The sequence below is a fragment of the Peromyscus leucopus genome, chromosome 14 (assembly GCF_004664715.2).
Source record: "Peromyscus leucopus breed LL Stock chromosome 14, UCI_PerLeu_2.1, whole genome shotgun sequence".
In the NCBI taxonomy this organism is placed as follows: domain Eukaryota; kingdom Metazoa; phylum Chordata; class Mammalia; order Rodentia; family Cricetidae; genus Peromyscus; species Peromyscus leucopus.
The window spans coordinates 71,300,797-71,317,400 of record NC_051075.1 but is presented as its reverse complement, the minus strand read 5'-3'; the positions used below and the strand labels follow the sequence as shown (position 1 = coordinate 71,317,400).

At 40.5% G+C, this 16,604-nt stretch overlaps 1 protein-coding gene across 6 annotated transcripts in view; it reads left to right on the top strand.

Moving 5' to 3' along the window:
• Dicer1 (dicer 1, ribonuclease III) overlaps nt 1–16,604 on the top strand; it is a 67,637-nt gene that overhangs the window by 4,840 nt on the left and 46,193 nt on the right. For 3 of the 6 annotated variants that reach the window (XM_028859389.1, XM_037210807.1, XM_028859393.2), the window contains exons 2-3: nt 10,715–10,780; nt 11,827–11,924. The exons of 1 other annotated variant lie outside the window; for it this stretch is intronic. The gene's annotated coding sequence lies outside the window, so the exon portion shown is untranslated. Of the gene's footprint in view, nt 1–10,714; nt 10,781–11,826; nt 11,925–15,334; nt 16,155–16,604 lie in introns of those variants that run through there. 2 more of the 6 variants (XM_037210808.1, XM_037210810.1) reach the window with 2 other exon arrangements.

Below are 16,604 nucleotides of genomic sequence, written 5' to 3'. Positions count from 1 at the left end.
ACTTGTGAATGAGCTGTGCATGCGTGAGCACTGCAGACTGGGAGAATTATCTGGAATCATGGAAGAGAGTTGCTGCAGTACTTGGAGATTGATTGGTACTGGCGACATTTTCATTGTTGAGCTGGCTAATCACAACTTATTTTTTACGTGAGATGAGTGTATGTGATAAAGATTTTTAAAAACACATTGAAAAATATTCTCTTGGGGGTTATAAAACAAGACAATCAGTTCAGAATTAAAAAAAAAATACACTTAATCCAAATAATGAGAGCAGAATGCTAGTTTAAAGATGTGATCTTTGGGTTGAGGCAGAAGCTCAGTAGTAGAGCATTTGCCTGGTGCTCAGGCTTCAATTCCCAGCCTGGCTGAAAATTGACCTTTGAGGTGATAGAAGAAAGTTATTTGCTTAAGAGTTAAATTTGTAACTACTTATTCATTCATTCATTCATTTATTTTGAGACATGGTCTCATTATGTAACCCTGGTCTGCCTGGAATTTACGATGTAGACCAGATGGGCCTTGAACTTGCAGAGATCTCCCTGCCTTTGACTTCTAAGTGCTGGGATTAACAGTGAGCACTACTACTTCTGACTTATCATTAACAATTTGAAGGAAAAAGTAAGACAATAGAGTTAGCTCGCGCTTGGAGATATTTTGAAGTCAGACTTTCTGTCTTCTGTTGAAAGAGCAAAGCTAAGGGACGGTAAGGTAAACATGGATAAGCCTATGGTCTCTCTCCTTTCCCACATCTTGCTGCTGCACAGCTTCACTCACCTGTGGCATCTTAGTGATACTGTGGGCTCCATCCATTTCAAACTCTACCATCATAACGTTTAGGGGTGCTTAGGAGCTAATGTTCAGTGTTGGAGGACCAGGGTTTAACACTAACTCTTGTAGCTTATCACCGAGACACACTGGGCTCCTGGCAGCCTCTGAATCTCCATGTCCTCCTCAGTAAGCTCTTGGTCCCTGGAAGCTGTCAGGAAACAGTTTGCTGCCCAGTTCTGGCCTATTTCTTATTATTGATAAAATTTAGATGATACTATTTTTCTTCAGATATGTACTTTAGAGAACATTTTGCTATATTCTTTGTGTAACTAGATTATGCCATGACTTCCATGTTACTAATACTGAAAAACATATCCAGTTTCATGATGGAAGACAGTCCAAAAAAGTGGGATTGTGCACAGCATTTTCATAAATGAGTTTTCTTTTTGTTTTTGTACTTATATATTCTATGTGCATATATAAGTATTAGCAATATTCAAAGAAAAAAATTATCAATGGAGAGGGAGTAGGGGTGTGGGAGGGAAGTAAGGGAATGATTAAAATGATGTAAATATATATATGTACATATATAATTTTTGCATATTTTCATTTTTCCATTTTATTGAAAATGGATTTTTTTCCCTCACATAATATATTTTGATTATGGTTTTCCCTCCCTCAACTTCTCCCAGTTCCTCCTCATCTGCCCTCCCATTTGGATCCACCCCCTTTCTCTGATTATAAAACATACAGGTTTCTAAGGGATAATAATAAAATATAAGAAGACAAAATGAAAACTAACACATTGGAATAGGACAAAACAAATAGAAAGAAAAGAACCCAAGAGAAGGCACAAGAAGCAGATATAGACACTGAGACACACTTGTTCACACACTCAGGAATTCCATAAAAACACTCAATTGGACACCATCATATATACCAAAGGACCTGTAGGGTAAAAAGAGAGCAATAAAATAAAAACTTTTAAAAGATAAAAAATTCTTTAAAAGTCCTGACACATTATGAGACAAGGATCCTCTAAAGATAACATTGAGTTCATTTTGTCTTGGCAATTTATTTCTGGGCATGCAGCTACCCTTAGGAGTAGTTTGTTTCTCCCCTGAGACTCAATTGGAGAAAAGTGGCTCTCATTTGCAAGTGGTTAACTGTTGGAGATAGCTTCTGGGTTAGGAATGGGGCATGTATCTACTTCTCCTTTCCGCTCTAGGACCCCATCTGGTGCAGACCTGTGCAGGTCCTGTGCATGCCACCTCAGTCTCTGTGAGTTCAGATGTGCGTCGATTGTGTTGATTTGGAAGGCCTTGCTTCCTTTGTGTCCTCCGCCCTTCTGACTCTTTTACTCTTTCTGCCTTTTCTTCCAAAGGATTCCCTGAGCCCTGAGGGGAGGGATTTGATGGAGACATCTGTTTAAGGCTAAGTGCTCCAAAGTCTCTCTTCTACTCTTTGCATATTGTCTAGGTCTCTATATTTCTTCCCATCTGCTTCAGGAGGAAGCTTTTCTAACAATGGATAAGCAAGGCACTGATCTGTAAGTATAGCAGAATCTCATTAGTAGTCATTTATTGCTATGTTCCTTTAGTAGAACAGTAGTATTGGTTTTAGTATTTGGTCCCTGGCCTATCTAATCTCAGATTCTTGATCACCCAAACAGTGTTGGGTGTGGGTTCCAGCTCGTGGAGTGGGCCTCAAGTCAAGTCAGTTAGTGGTTGGTTACTCCTACAAGCTTTGTGCCACTATTGCACCACATATTTTGCAGGCAGGACACCATTGTATACAGAAGGTTTGTAACCAAGTTGCTGTTTGATAGCATGCAGAGAACCTTCCTGTACCAAAGATGCTAGCATGCTAGCACAGAGGGGTGAGAGCTCTGTGTAGGCACCAGCTTGACTTCTCTATGTTCAGAGAGTTGTGTAGGTGTTTTCTTCAGCATTAGGGCCTTGCTGCAAAGACAGTTTTCTACAGGGCTTATCCACACTGGTTAGTTGGATCTCTGTGACAGTGGTGCCAGGTCTTAAATGTCTCCAACTTGCCCCATATAGCCTTCCTCACTGTTACGCATGAATAAGTGTGCTACCCTGTCATAGTACTTTAAGCTGGCATAACCTTTCTATGTGCTGTTTGACCTGATGTAGACCAGTCGTTCTTTGGCTTTTAAACTTCTGGTTTGATGGAATATATGACTCACACCCCCCAAATATGCATCTATATCTATAATTTTATATATAATAGGAGATATAGGCAAGCCCTTCTATCTATAGACATTTGAGTTAGGCTATGGCTACTTATAAACAAGTAATGGGCTAATACAGAGACAAAATTCTGAATATCCTCAGGACAGATATGTTTGAAACTTAACTGATAGTGGAAACTAAGACATATTTAAAAAACCTATGGTCAGCCAGGCAGGGATGTCCCATGCCTTTAATCTCAGCACTTGGGAGGCAGAGGCAGGTAAATCTCTGTGAGTTGGAGGCCAGTCTAGTGTACAGAACTAGTTCCAGGACAGTCAGGGCTACGCAGAGAAACCCTGTCTTGAAACAAAACAGTAACAAATATATAAATACCTACAGCCAAGCTGAGATGACAACATCATATACCTGAAATTCCAGCACTGGGCAGGAGGATCATGAAGTCAAAGCCAGCCTGAGGTTGCCTAGTGAGATTCTGCCTCAGAACACCAAAGCTCACGTTCTATAACTTGGTTTGTCATTAAGGGCAAGTCAGCCTGGTCTGCTGTGTTTTGTTTTTGTTTTTGTTTTCATAAGTCTTGAGATCAAGTATACTAGATCCATCAGATACCTTACAGTCAGTAACCACTTAAACACTACAATCTAGGGACTTCTCCATTTCAGACTGAGACAGTACATTAAAAGTAAGATCTGGGTAGATTGCCCTTGTCAAACTTTATAATTGATGACTAAAAACATGGGGATGATGGAACTGAGACCTTCTGGGAAGAGCGTCCAGGATAGAGGCCTTGGGAGTAAGGTTGAACACTAGAGAAAGCCTTGGGTGGGTTGGCATCATCTTAGAGACAGACATTCTGTCTCCTCTAGTGCAGCTTGGTGTTGCTGACTGAGAATCTGACAGACTCTGTGTTTTGCTACACTCTAGATAGCCAACAGTGTGTAGACATTGAGAAGCCTGTCCATGGTCATGCTCATACTTTATTACACCTGCATTTGCCACTGTGTTGATGCTGTCCATTTCTTCAGGATAGAGTACTGTATAACTAAATATTAAAAGGCGATTTAAATCCCAAGTACATGTTACATAAAGTCAGGTAATGTCAGGCTAATCATAATTGTGAGAATTTTAAGGACAAGACAAATTTCTGGTGGTAGAAGTGATAGGAACCTAAAGTGTGTATGCAGTGTGGAGCAGAGTTAGTATTGAGCTGTTCTTTGAGCAGGCCGGGGCTTCCTAACACTTTGGATCTTCAGGGTAATTTTTTGTTAAGATAGGCTTTAGCTTCCAGCCTCTTTCCAGTTGAATGCCTATATATATATATAAAATCCGAATGTATAAAGATATAAGAAAATATAAACTATATACAGAGAAATATATACACTTGTGTAGATACTTGTGGCCTTGGCCTAAGTGGGAAATGCCCCCATAAGATGCCTGCCTGCATTGTCTATATCACATGAAGAATTCAGACTAGGACTTGTGGTATAAATTTACTTAGCTTATGCTAATAATTTCTCTTAAAATACCACTTCTTATTTCATCAGAGAAGTAAGGTATTGTGTAGATTTGTTTCAGATTGTACATTTCACTTAGTCGTCCTGTTTCTTCTCCTCTTAATCTGGAAGGTTTTCAGCTTTTTCCTGATGCTGTTTTGTGAAATGAATATCAGATTTGGTTTTGTTTCCTAGTGGTTGGATTCAGGCCTTGTACTTTGAGCAGGAAAGCTTCATGAGATACATGTCATATTCCACTGTCTTCAAGGATAGACCCAGATTATCTTTTATTAATGTAGAGGAGAATTTGAGTGGTTAGCAGTTACTTGAGGCCGACGAAAATGGCTGTAGTTGGATGATGTCACATTAATTGCTGTGCAGATTGACACTCCATAGCTTTGACAGTTTCATTCTAGCCTTTCCATGGGCTTGGAGTGTTATGGATGGAGATGTTAACCTGTTAAAATAATCAAGTTGTTTAAAGTCTTGTGGAAATAGAAGAAATTTAAACTGAGTTTTGTATTTTAACTCCAGAAAGCTGCTTTATATTAATAGATGTGAATTTAAGGTTAGAGCAAGAAAGTTGGGGCTTTGTGTGTATGTTTTTTTAAAGATAGGATCTCCCTGTGTCCTCAGACTGGCCTTGAACTTAGAATCCTCCTACCCCAGCCTCTACAGTGCTGCTTGCTGAGTGTTTGGCTTACAGAATGCAGGAAGTGCTAGAGCCATAGTTTATTCTTAGAATAAATAACTGAATTATGAATATTGCTTTCCTGCATTCCAGACATAGTTTGGAATTTACAGTAGATTAATAGATGAGCAAATTAAGTCATGGACAGTGGTAGCTAATAGGATTGTAAGTGAGGATAAGGTTCTGTTTCTTTTCAGAGATCTTGAGCTTTTGGGAGGCATGGCAGGAACGGACCCTGATTGGATATTTAGATAGCCCACACATGGGGTTGATGACAGCCTCTTAGAGAAAGCTGGCATGAGCTGTGTGAATGGTGAGTGATAGGGAGTGGTGATTGGCTGTGTTGCGAGGAGGGAGGATGGCCAGGCACTACACAGCTTTACCCTTGCTTGGAGCTTTGCTGTCTTTTCATATTTATTAAACAACTACATACAGTATTCACTTAGATTTGCTTTGCAGAATTAACCCCTTTTTAAGTTCTCTCTCTCTCTCTCTCTCTCTCTCTCTCTCTCTCTCTCTCTCTCTCTCTCTCTGTGTGTGTGTGTGTGTGTATATACATACTTTGGCAGTGCTTTTTCCTTTGGTGTGATAGATTGGAAGACGATAGACACGGACCCGATAAAATCATAGCATTTCTTGCACAGTGTTAAGAGCAAGGTATGGAGAATCAAGTGCAAGCCCGAAAGCTAGTGGTGTGTTAACTATTTACCTACCTCTCCAAACAAAACTGCAGAGTAGGTATCATAAGGGCAGTTGGAAAGACGTGGAGGGAGGGCGTCTGTGCTCTTCTGGAGCCATGCTGTCATTTTTCTGAGAAGGGCTCTGAGGAAGCAAACAGTTGGCTGGAGCCTAGGGATACTTTCATGTGGACAATTTTGCTGGGTTGAACTTGTTAAAAATGGCATTTTACTTATGTTAACTTTATTTGGGACAATATAATGAAAACCTAAGCATAATACATTATGCTACACAGAGCCAGGCCTGGTAGTGCACATAAATGCAACAATAAGTATTATGTTTATTATTAAATAAACCACTGAAAACATTTCCACTAAATTTTCTTCCGAAATGAGGTACTACATGGGTGGTTAAGAATAGCAGCCAGGAACTGGGAAGACAACTCAGCAGGTAAAAATACTTATCCAATATCCAAACAAAAAAACCAAAAGAGGAGGCACCCACATTTAATCCCAGGACCAGAGAGTAGATACAGGAAGATCCCTGGGGCTTGCTGGCAGCCAGTGTAACCAAATCACACAAAGCTCCTGGTCCGATGAGTGACCTTGTGGGCGGAGCTGCAGAGATGGCTCAGAGGACTCAGCACTAGCTGCTCTTCCAGAGGACCCAGGTTCAATTCCCAGCACCACTTGGCACCTCACAGCTGTTTGTCACTCCAGTTTCAGGAGTTGTCTGACGTCCTTTTCTGACCTCCGTGGGCACTGTATGCATGTGGTGCACAGACATACATGCAGGTAAAATAGAGTATACATAAAATGAAAATAAAGAAGAAAAAAATAAATAATAAAAAACTAAATGGGGTTGGGGAGATGGCTCCTGGGTAAGAACCCTAGCTGGGCCTGCATGAGGACCTGAGTTCTAATCCCTAACAACCACAGAAAAGCTGGGTGTGGCCATGCCCACATGTAAGCTCCAAGCTAAAGGGGGCAGAGACAGACAGCTCACAAGAGCTCACTGGCCAGCCAGCCTGGTTTATTTACAGTCATGGCTAAATGTGATTAAGTGTGACATAACAGGAAAGGAGGCTTGGGCCTTTAGGGCTGGGAAATTGTAGCAGCTATCTAGAAGTATCTAGAAGGCACTAGTGGAGGCTAAGTGTTGTTTAATAAAGTTTGTTCATCCAGACTATCACAGGGCCATCTCTGTCATCACAGGACTTGATCTCTTCCCTTTGGAGCAGGCTGGAGGGATTTATAACTTAGTTTTTGGTAGAAAGAAGAAGGAGAGACCTTTTGCTGAATCTTTTGCTCCTTAATGCCTTGAACTCAAAATAATCTTTGTGTTGCAGAATATTATTTTAGGTGTGTTACTTTTGTTTATGTTGCTTTTGTTTTAACTCTGTGAAGCTGTGTTACTGTGCCTGTCTAAAACAACTGTAGTCTAATGAAGAACTGAATGGCCAATAGCAAGACAGGAGAAAAGGATAGGTGGGGCTGGCAGGCAGAGAGAATAAATAGAAGTAGAAATCTGGGGAGAAAAGGAAGAAGTAGCCAGAGAAGGAGGAGGACTCCAAGGGCCAGTCACCCAGCTACTCAGCAAGCCATGGAGTAAGAGTAAGATTTACAGACGAGAATGGGAAAAGATCAGAGGCAAAGGGTAGGCAGGATAATTTAAGGAAAGCTGGCAAGAAACAAGCCAAGCTAAGGCTGGACATTCGTAATTAAGAATAAGCCTCTGTGTGTGATTTATTTGGGAGCTGGGTGGCAGGCCCCCCAAAGCTCAAAGACCAACCAATATCTCTGGGCCACAGTGGCTTGTTTGAAGATGGTATGTTTCCATTTCCTTGGTGAATTTGTGTGTTCTTGAGGTTAATCTGGCTAAAAATACTATGTAAAATCTTGTGCTTTATGTTATGCACAAGATTGTATTTTCTGTGTTGAATCTTAAGAGTATTTTAGGTTTTTCTTTAAGAATTCTTTAAAATTTAGATTAAGAAGTATAGTTCCTTTGTTCACTTTACCAAGCTTAAGATCTCATTTCATTCTAATACAGGTTCCTGCTCTTTGGGCCAGGAAACAGTATTAGAGGGGTAGTGGTGCTTGATATGCATACACCTTGACATATCTGATGTGTCCCTTGCATGATTCGGATACCAAAAAGAAAAGAAAGACTACTTTCTACATCATTCATGTTCATGGTGCCTGCTGTGAAGACGGCTGATACATTAGTGTGAAGAGGCCAAGAACCTCCACTTGACTTGGGGCCTTGCTAAGGACAGCTGGGACATTGTCCAAACTTTGAAGAGGAAGGGATTTGGGAGGGGGTTTACCAAACACTGACCATTGGATGTGTGAGTTCCTTTTTAACGTAGCAAGTGTTGGCCTACTTTGTTCCGTCTTTATTTTTAAATCTTTCTCCCTTTGCTCTTGAGGAACATGTTTTAGGGTTTCGCGAATACTTAAGTTCCAAGAAATGAAATTTGCTATTTGGCATGAATTTTGCTTGAGAATTGGGCTGTGTTTAAAATGTCTTAAAGCCATGTTGGAGGAACATAATTAAAAAAGTCTTCCAAAACAGAAATTCTCTGCACAGAGTTAGAAAAAAAAGAAAACAGTTTCATTATTGAGCAACATTAAACTAGACAGGTGTGCATCAAGACCAACTCTGAAGACAGGAAGAACATTGATCCTTATGTCCTTAAGTGGTGTCTATAAATCCAAACCCAGAAACTGGAAGCAAGAGGGTCCTAAGAATGGATGTTGAGATAGCTCAGAATCTGTGGCAAGGCAGGGGCAGTGGCGACTCCTATGAGCAAACTTGGTTTGTTACAAGGCAGTTGGCATTCCTTTGTGGGAAACTTCTGTTGGAGTTGAAAACGGGTGTTATGTAACAGGACCTATGTGACCAATAGGAAAGGAAGAAGAGAATATATACCCTGAGCCACACTACTGCAAACAAGACTCTGGCCTCTTGCTGTATGTCTTCTGTCTGGCATAGTATAGCTGATTATGTGTTTTAGGGCCTGTAGTCAACAAGTAACCCAAATGCTCATGCCTGACCATAGGTGGAAGACTTTTCCTTGGAGATAAACTTTCTAGTATTCTGGCTTGATGATGAGAGGTCAGTTATATAAATGGGAATCAGGTGACAAATTAGGCCTGTCTTCTCCCAGGAAACTAGTTGTTCTCTGCGTGGTACTATTTCAGAGATGCTGCTTAGGCTCTGGAGGTAACCTTTTGTAGTTAGGGAACTAGAGGCTTAAGTTTCCGCACACTGAAGGGGAAGGAGAAGAGAATTCTAAAAAACAAAGGAAAAGGGATTTCTTCTGATTTCAACAGGTTAATTCTCTTCACCCCATGCCAAGTGATCATCTCAAGCTGTCATTTGGGCTCCTGAGCTGGCTCTGGGTCATCTAGGCTAGCTTGCCATAGGTGTTTGGATCCCCCATAGCATCTCTGTTGCTGGGCATGTTACAGTGCTAACAAGTTTGACTGCATGTTAATGCCATAGTATTCATGCTGAGTCCCCTTCTTGCTTACCAGGGGCTTTATGGAAGTTGTATATTAGGAGCTCAAGAGTAGGGTGAGTGTGACATAAATGTGTAAACTTAGTAGTGGCAGAATCTCTGAGATTCTGTTAACTTGCTTTGAAAATTCTACAAGGAATGGAAGAGCTGTCTGTCTCTAATTGCACCCACCTCTGTAGTTGGGTGTTAATGGGAGTTTTTTGTTTGTATTAAAACCCAGTATAATTTGGAGCTTATCTTAAAGGGTCCCATGAAATAGGATTTTGCAGATTTGTAATATATTATCATCAATTAAAATTAGATAACGGCTTAACTTTTTATTACCAATGTAAGTCACTATCCTATATTTGCCAGATGGGCCTTCTGTGTGTATACATATTGTCTGGTGATGTAACTAGATAACCAGATAATCCTATACTGGTTGACTTTACTTTGGTTAGAGCATTGCTGGAAACAGGCAGGTCTGAAACATTGTTTACCGTCTCTAGAGGGGGTGGGACCTGGGAGAATGGAACCAATAAATGAGGACTGAAGTCTTATGTGATAGGCAACTTTATTCAGAGCATCAGACAGTTTATACTCTGAGAGTTAAGAAACGTCACATGAGTAAGGTGTTCAAACACAAGGACAAGTCACAGGTAGCAAAAATATGTTTGTTTGTTTTTTTTTCCATAGAGGCATCTAAACAAATAATAATAGCCAGTTGTAATGAATAATCTAAAGTGAACTCCGATGTACCTGGGAGAGGCACATCCAAGAACACTCATGTTATGGAGGAACAGAGATTACTGTTGTTTACTTGGAGTTTTCTCACCAGGTTTCAGAAATCTCCTCATACAGCTTCGTTCATAGACTGTTCCTACCACCCATGTTGGTATGCATGGTCTTTGCATCTTACTGGGTGGCGTATAGAATGTGATTAAAAATTCAGTGAAGGGTGGGTAGCCTTAGAAGACAGACATGCCGGAAGGTAGGAAGACATGCTGTACTGTAGATTGTCATAGTGTTCCTTAAGTAGACTTACAGGCAGATTTCACGAGGGAAATTGGTGTGCTGTGCCAAGAGTTTTCCCTTGTATCTAACTGGATCACATAACAAGCTTGCTTCTTTTATGTTTGTATTAGAATGTAATACTGATTTTAACAGGCAGCTATTTCAGTCATGTGCTGTTTTCTTGTCTTTTAGTAGATAATTTTATAAAGGATTTTATCCTGATGTTAAATATAAAAATTATCAAGTAGCTAATTTGTTTAATAGTAAATTTCTTAACGGTGTTTTTTTTCCTTTTTCTTTTTTTTTTTTTAAATGAGCTGTCTCTTCTAAAATACTCTCTCTGATTGCTTTTAGGTTACCTAGGGTATGCATAAATACAGACTTGGAAACTCTGAAAGAACTTAGAGTCAGCATTTCGAGGTAAATATGTATATATTAAAGTAGTGTTAAGGTTGTCCCAGTCTGATTTTTTTGTTTGTTTGTTTTTTGGGTTTTTTTGTTTTTTCAAGACAAGGTTTCTCTGTGAAACTGTCCTGGAACTCACTCTGATTTTTTTTTTTTTTTTCAAGACAAGGTTTCTCTGTGAAACTGTCCTGAAACTCACTCTGTAGACCAGGGTAGCCTTGAACTTAAGAGATCCACCTGCCTCTGCCTCATGAATGCTGGGATTAAAGGTGTGCACCCCCACCGCCTGGCCCCAGTTTGATTTATTAACAGCTAGAAAAAAAAAAGTGTACAAAATGAGGATTTACCTGCATGATGGAGGTACAGATGGTGTAAGCTAATGAGCTCAAGCCCAGTGTCATAGCTAAGATCAGTGTTTGTTGATTACAGTAAGCTTTTCATATCAATTCCTCATGCTTTCTTTTTTTTTGAATCATAATAATCATTTAGGAAAGGTATCCCAGATTTAAATTTCTTCCCAACATTATCATTGTCAATTTTAATCTTGAATTGTCTTCTAAACCAATTTGATGAAAATTGGTTTAGTAGTCCTTGGAGCTTGTTTTTAATTTCATTTGTTAAATTGGAATTACTGTTGGATTTCATGCACAAACTAAAGATTTACAATAGGTTATTTGGATTTCTCAGCCAAGTATCTCTTCTGGTGATCTTTATTTGTTTTTTGTAAATGGGAATCTAAGAAGTAATGCATTATTACTTTTTTGTTTCTCTGTGATATGTAAAGCATGATCTTTAACATTTGAGTTACAGATATTTTTGAAATTTTTCCTGGAGCTTGGCTGTAGTTTTTTCTCTATAGGTCAGTCTTGCCTGGTTGCTGCTCACTCTCTGTTCTTTGTTTTAGAAGAAGACTTGGCATTCTAAAATATCCCAAATGTCTTTTGTTTAAAAGTTGATACAAAATAATGGCCTGTTATTCGGCTCCTCATCTGAATGGGACTCTGCTGTGTGCATTGGGTTTACAGGAATCTTATACTTGACTGTCTCTGCATTTGTTTTAGAGCAGAATCGTGGGCATGCTGTGGTTTCCCAGTAAGCTATCACAATGTCAGAATGCAGTTCAGACAGCAGCAGCACAGAGGGCGCAGACATTAAAACGGTAAATCTGGGTTGTCTGTGGAAAGAGGATGAGGGCTTACAACTGTGTTTTATTACGTCGTTCTCTATGTGTGTTTGGCTTTTGTTTTTGTGGTATTGGGTATTGAATCAAGGCCTGGCTTTGTATTAGGTAAGTGCTCTACCCAGCACTGTATCCCAGTCTCACTCAATACTGCTAAGTGCGTAACCTCCAGAAGCTGGCACACAACTTTGCCAGTGCCATGAATGTGGATTATTTGACAAAAAATTTAAAACTTGTCATTGAAAATAGTCACTCGGGGTTTATCTTTTGGCCCTCCTGAAGAAGTTAATGTGGTTCATCCATGAGACTCAAATGCTTATATATGATCAGATTCTCGGCCTTTCACTTATGTCTAAGTTTAAAAAGTCTACTAAAATACGCCAGAGAAAGTAAAAGTTGGCAAAATTATAGGTTTTTTTCTGTTATTACATGATTAGGTTACCAATTGATGTTTTAATCTTGAGTTTGCTTTCCTTAAATAGAAAGTGTTTTACTGGGGCCAGCCACCATACATAAAATGAATGAAAATTAATTCAAATATTATGACCTTATGGAAGATATAATTGGAAGGTTTACACTTCCTTGTAAAATCCTATCCACCATTAGGAATGGTAGCAGTTTATTTCCAAACCAAATAAAAATACATTGACTTGCCCATGATTGTGTTCTGTATACTATTGTGTGGCCATTCATGAATCTCTGACTCAGTTTTACACACACACACACACACACACACACACACACGAATCTTGAGAACAACAGATTTAATATATACAGGAGCCATATCTTGTTCTGAGGGAGCCTGTGTTCCAGGAAGAACAAGGTTGATTGATTGAGCTGCACATTGATGTACAGGGACCAAGTCTCTTTACTGTTGCTGTTGAAAGTACATCTTTTTGATGGCTGTCAAATGATTTCAGCAGCAGACTGGGCTAGTATTTCTTGAACTATATTTGAGTTGCTTTTCAGCCACTGACTGAAAGGCCCAACCCTTTTGTTATTGGATTAGCATGAACCAGTTCCTAGTCCAAAGAGAGGCGTGTGCCATGAGCTGAGGGCTAGCTAGGTTACTGGCAGGTGTTAGAAAGTCTGAAACACAGCCTTGGCAGCTTTGGTATATCAAGAATACACAGTGTTGGGCAGTGCTCTTATTTGGGAAAGAAGTGCAAAGTGAATCCTGAGTAGTAGTCACAGAGTTACCTGCTGTCCCTAAAAGAAACGAAGTACTTACTTGTATTATATTACAATATGAATTTTTAAAAAGGACCCAGTACTGTCCTTTGTGAAATCAGATCTCTGAATGATACTTTACTTGTATGTTTGTTGCATCATTGTTCACAACAATCACAATACTAAAACTGTCAGCAGATGGGAGTCTGCACACGCGCACGTGCACACACACACTCATGCACACAGAGACACTAGGAATATTATTCAGAAAATAAAGAACTGATGTTGCAAGAATTAGAATAGGATAACAAATACATGTTTTACCCATTTACTAGTTTATTAGTTGTGTCTGTGTAGCTTCTGCTTAGAAACGGTTTGAGACTAATTTCCAGACATCACCCTTTGTCCACACATGCTTCAGCGAGTACTTACTAAGAATATAGCTACCCTCTGACATACCACCACGTTCAGGATGTTTTAACACTTGTTATCTGCAGTGTAAAAAACTTTTTCATTTTTTTTTTTTTTGGTTATTCCTTTGTTAATGTGTCAGCATTAAAACTTACTCTTCAGTGCAGATGTCTGTATTTGTATGCTTATTGTAGCATATTCACAGGAGCTAAAATATAGAAACAGCCTAAGTGTCTGTCAACAAGAGTGGACAGACAGACAGACAGACAGACACACACACACACACACACACACACACACACACACAGAGGAATATTTGATCTTGGTAAAGTGTGGTAATATATTGTATACCCTAATAAAATTTGCCTGAAGATCAGAGAACAGAACAAGCCACTAGATTAAACATAGAGGTCAGGCGGTGGTGGCACACACCTTTAATCCTAGCACTCAGAAGGCAGAGATCCATCTGGATCTCTTTGAGTTCAAAGCCACCCTAGACTACATGAGATTGACTCAGTCCAGGAGAGAAACAGAGCCAGGCAGTGGTGGCACACACAATACTTGGGAGTCACACACCTTTAATCCCAGTATTTGGGAAGCACACTCCTTTAATCTCAGCACTAGGAAGGAAGTGATGGCTGGGTGGAGAATGATATATAAGATGTGAGGAAACAGGAACTAAAGCCCTTTCGGCTAGAGGCCTTTCGACTGGAAAGCTTTCGGCTGAGGACTCAGAGACTTTCAAACAGGATTAGAGTTGGTGAGGTGAGACATGGCAGTGGCTTTTTCCTTTGTCTCTCTGATCTTTCAGCATTTGCCCCAATATCTGGCTCCAGGTTTTTTATTATAAGACCTATTAGAATTCGTGTTACAATAAAGGAGGAAATGCTGACAAATGTGGTAACCTAATTCTCTATAGAGAGGCCATTATGCTAAGTGCAACAAGCCAGGTTTAGAAAGACAAATACTGCAATCAATCTCTCTTCCATGTGGGATCTAGTGAACACAGTTCTTCTGACAAAGTGAGAGCACAGGTGACCGGTATAGAGGGTGGGAGAAGTGAGGAAATATTGATTGATGGGTATAGCATTTCGGTTTTGAGGAGGAAGTTCTGGAGAACTAATAGCCAGTGGGCTACAGTTGATAATAATACTGTATGCACTGTATAGTTGAGTCTGCTGAGTGTGGCTTCTTAGTGTTATCACCACACCAGAACATAGGAGTTGTGGCTGTGCAGACTAGCTGACTGTGACAGTCAGTTCATTGTATGTGTGTGACATCACATTCCTGTAGCCAGTTTCATCGTGAAAACCATCCGTCTGCGATCTGTCCTGAGATCAGTTAATATGTTGTGCTGTCATGCCTCTTACAGTCTTCTTTGCTGTGAAGGAGGCATCACAGAGTGCTGGCGAGCCAGGAAGCTCAGGAAAGTGCTGCCTTAGTTGGTAGGCCTTCAGGGTGGCCTCTTGATCTTTAAAAGCTAGGTGAACTTGACTTCCAGGTGAGGTGCTTGAGGCCTGTGTGCTGTGGAACTTGGAACTGTGTGTGTGAGGTGCAGGGTGCAGGGAGTGGATGTTAGATTTTAATTCCAGTAGAAAGTGAGTTGATTATTTCCCATAAGGAATATGGTTTCTTTGATCCAGTATTGGTGGTGGTGGGTGGTGGTGGTAGTCATGGCCTAATAGTTTCTCCAAAAATGCTCTGGTCACCCCTTGCATGTCTCCTTCCTTTGAAAAGCATAGTAAGAATGATAATGTTTGGTGTGTGGACAAGCTGTCTTTCTGAGGTCTCAGTGCCCTGTGCTGCATCCTTACAACAGTACCTCAAAAGAGCTGTGTACTGAGCTATGCCATCTTGATTTCTGAAACAAGAGTGCAGTGTTGTACCTTATTAAGAAAGACAACTGGGAAGTAAAATGGTTTGTTTTCAGGAAACTGAAGTGTTGGACTCTCTTCCAGTCTCATAGAGGAATAGTAATGATCACCACAAAGCAGAGTAGGGTAAACATTCCACGTGCAGGATGGGTAAATTCTGCTCATTGAGGGGAGCCTAGTGATAGGCTTTCACATAGAGTCTTGATATCCGAGCCTTCTGTTCTGGTGGAGAGTTTTAGAAAGATTGGCCTGGGGATGCTTAGCCCAGTGGGTATAGTGCTTGAAGTGGGAGTATGCGGATCTGATTTTTTTGACCCCAAGCGCCTGTGTAAAAGCCAGGTGCCATGGTGATTATCTGTAATCCACACTGTGGGTAGGATGGGTTGTCTGTATGTGGTAATTGCAGGTAGAGATAGGCAGATCCTGAGGTATTGGTGGCCAGCTAGTTATTAGGATACAAACTAAAATACAACTCCACCCAAGTCCAACTTGGAGAAACCTTTGACTTTATTGGGCTCACTTACAGAGTGTCAGTGAGGGGTCACTTACAGGAGAGTGGGTGACTACAAAGCAGCCACAGCACTGGAAATTCTCACCCCAGCATGGATGGCAGCTTCCTGTAGCTCCATAGATGGAGTCCCCCTCTTCTGTTAATTTTCCACTCTAGACCTCCTGAGGCCATGAAGCCATGTGCAATTAGAGCAGGATTCCATACAGATGGCAGGAGGTGTAGGGGGAGCAGCTGGAATTTCAGGTAAGTAGCCACTGACCCTCCTCACCTGCTCCTCCTTATGAGGGAAGCCAGCACTCAGCAAGACCTGCTTTGGGGACGGCTTCCAAGTAGTCACAGCTGTGCTAGTGAGAAGGGTGTCTGTTATGCTCAGAGGACAGTGCCCTCCAACACCAGTGTAGCTGATGGTGATTTCCAGTTTCAGCAGGAGTCCCTGTCGCAAAAAATGGATGACATCCATTGTTGACGTGTGGCCTCTACACTTGCACACACTGGCATATAAGTAAATATGTGCATGCGCACACACATAATTTTTAAAAGATGAATTTTTATTTTGCCAGCTTACATAGTCAACTTTACTTCTGGAAAAGTGTATGACAATGGGAGAGTGCCTAAATGACTTGGAAGAATTTCCATTAGGGAAATTAGTTTATCAGGGTATGTATAATTTTAAATAGACACGTCTAAGGATAG